The sequence below is a fragment of the Eucalyptus grandis genome, chromosome 8 (genome assembly GCF_016545825.1).
Source record: "Eucalyptus grandis isolate ANBG69807.140 chromosome 8, ASM1654582v1, whole genome shotgun sequence".
In the NCBI taxonomy this organism is placed as follows: domain Eukaryota; kingdom Viridiplantae; phylum Streptophyta; class Magnoliopsida; order Myrtales; family Myrtaceae; genus Eucalyptus; species Eucalyptus grandis.
This window is the reverse complement of record NC_052619.1, coordinates 62,601,512-62,604,891: the sequence shown is the minus strand read 5'-3', so window position 1 is coordinate 62,604,891 and position 3,380 is coordinate 62,601,512.

Below are 3,380 nucleotides of genomic sequence, written 5' to 3'. Positions count from 1 at the left end.
GAATCAAATCTATAAAAGAAAGATAAAACATCACAGCTAAATCCATTATAAAATTTAAGGGTAGGTATTTTTTTTTTCCTAGAGTCACAATAACAAAAAAAAAAAAAACAATGAATTATGTTTAGTTTATGATTAAACGTGCATAAGTTAGACAAGTCATGTCGAATTACTCCACAAAGAAGGATCAATAAACAAATGCACACGTGCGTGCTCTTTGTTGACCACGTGATTCGTGACCCTCTACCAATTTAGTTCGCACCGCATTCAAATCAATTAACATAGCATGGTACACGAAACAATAAAGAAAGGAATTCCTTGCAAACATTATAATTTAATTTTCGGGCAACAAAACATTTTAACCAATCGAATTAGCCCCATACGTTTTGAATAAACATATTTTATATAACAATTTTGACCAACGAAGGCGCAATTTAGTCGGTAATCGAAATACGTAATACCAAGTACTAGCTATCTCATTAGAACAGCTACAGAACTGTACAATAGATTTTATTTTGTTTTTTTGGGTGGGGCCATTTATGTACTATACCTAAATTAAGTTAAATTAAACATTTTTTTAATCATTTGGACTTTAGGTACCGTGAAAAATTGATGGCGGCAATAATCTAATGCTAAGCCCCAGGATCGATTGCTTCCTTGGCGACTCCCACGAGTAGGCATTGCACCGAAGCATCTTCTTTTGTCAGTGCAGGAAAATCGAACTACCGGATTGACTATGAATACATCCGATTCACCCCGCAATAAAATAATAATAATAATAATAATAATAATAAAAGATAGTCGCAGATCACACGCATGACCTAAGCTTTTGGGGGACTTTTGAGCTAACTAGCATTTTATTTCAAATTCTTTAGAGGTTTCACCAAAATGTGGATTTCATAACCTCCACACAAAGTGGGTCGAACTCGAGACTGCATCGACACGTGCAACGACTTGGTCTAGGGTGTCGGTTCTAATTTTATTAGCAAAAGAAATAAAATCACTGTCAAATATTTTAAAATTATTTTATTATTCTGTTAAATTATGTTTCGAGTTTGAGCGTTTACAAAATGCAATTTGCTGAACTTCTTCAAACTGCACAAAAGAGGATGTGATTTACCACTACAAGATAAAAGGGGCACACTTTATTTTATATTTCGATTTATCTTTAAGAGAAAAAGATGACTTCGTTGGAAGAGATAAAAAGGAAGCAAAATTCCATATAGGCGTTGGTTTGTTATGTGGTGTGCCCAAGGTCAAATTTGACCTTGGACACACACACATGACGTCTACGCCGAAGAAAGAAGCAATAAGTGGGCCCAGTCAAATACTTTTCTCCTTGGGCGCACGTATAAAGTGCTGAAATCTCAAGGAGGGTTTCCCTTTCATCCTTGCAGTTTTTATGTAGAAGGGAGCCGCGAGAGAAAAAGCCCTACATACAACGATCCGCGAGAAGCTGCACGCCGCCGAGAGAGAGAGGAGCTACACGAGGAAGCTAAAAATCTTTTCTTTTTTGCATACGACATGAACGCACGGTAATTTTGTGTCATGAGTTGTTTATTTATAAACACTTTGAGTTTTTGGTTAAATTTAGGTATGGGAAACACTTGAGCGTTTGAACGTTTGAGCGATTATAAATTCTAATACTCCGATTATAGTGGATTATTTACCCCATTAGCTCTCCCCGTGAACATAGGTACCGATTCTCGGATCGAATCACGTAAATTTCCGGTATCAGAGCTTGAGGTTGGATTTCTTGATTGTGATTTGGAACTTTTGATTTTCTGATTATTATCTGGAAATTATGTTACTGCAATTATGTCTAAAAAGAAATCTAAAATTGAAAAGTTTAACGAGAGTAACAACTTTGTGTTATGGAGCATCAAGATACGAGCATTATTGACAGCACAAGGTTTGGCCAAGGCACTGGATGGTGAAGATGAGTTGCCTATTATAATGAAAGCCTTTGCGAGGATAGAGCTAATGGAAAAAGCAAAGAGTACAATCTTGTTAAATTTGTCGAATGACCTCTTAATAAAGGTTTCTAAGGAGAAGGATGTCACAGCATTATGGGCAAAACTTCAAGCATTTTATGTGAAGAAATGTTTGAACAATCGCTCATATATGTTGAAGAAGATGTTTCAATTTACATATACTGAAGGTACGTCTATCAGAACCCATCTAGATGAATTTAATAAACTTATGTTGGATCTGAAGAACGTCGGTAAAATACTTGATGATGAAGAATATGGTATGATGTTGTTAGCCTCTATACCAGTCATGGGAGCACTTTACTAATTCACTGTTGCAGGAGCGTACTACAATTACCTCAAAAGATGTAAGTCTATCTTACTCTCTAAGGAATGGCAGAAAAAGTTGCGAGATGACAGTCTGGCACAAGGAGTAGCGTAAGCACTCACGATTCGGGTAAAAAACAACATCGATGGCATAGTAGCAGTAGAGGTAAAAGCATATCGAAATCACGCCATAGAAAGTCCAAGGGACGCGTGAAGTGCTTCGAATGTCACGAGGAGGGGCACATTGGGAGAGATTGTCTAAAACGAAGAAATAAAGTTAATAGGCAGAATACCAAAAGCAGTGTGGCAAACATTGTCGAATGGAGCAATAGTCATGCAAAAGTTGTTTTATGTGTAACTGCTACTTCGTCAGGAGACAAATGGGTACTGAATTCAGTGTGTTCTTATCATATAACACCTCATAAGGACTGGTTTACTACTTACCAAGCTGCAGATGGTGGTAGAGTTCTTTTAGAAAATAATGCAATTTGTAAAACTGTGGGGATAGGGATAATTCGGATTTGGATGTATGATGGGGGTGGTGTGCACATTGACAAATGTTAGGCATATACCAAAGCTCAAAAAGAACATTATTTCTCTGGGGACACTCGATGACATCGGGTGTAGATCTCTCGAGATGCCATGATAGTAATAAAGAGAAAGAAAGTGGATACTCTCTATTATCTATTGGGAGAGACTGTGACCGGAACCGCTGCAGTTTCATCAGGTGAGTCAAACTCTAACTTGACTCAGTTATGGCATATGCGTTTGGGGCACGTGAGGTATGTAAGTATGATGATACTGAGTGAAAGAGGATTGTTGAAGGGTCAAAAGATAGGAAAGCTGGACTTATGTGAGCACTGCATCTATGGGAAGCAGCACCGAGTTAAGTTTATTACAGCTATTCATTCGACCAAACAACTAGTTGAATATATTCATTTAGACGTCTGGGGCCCGAATTCGGTTCCTTCGAAAGGAGATGCCCGATATGTGCCGACTTTTATCGACGACTATTCGAGGAATATGTGGGTTTATTTTCTAAAGCACAAATATGATGTTTTTGATCGGTTCAAGAAATTTAAGCAA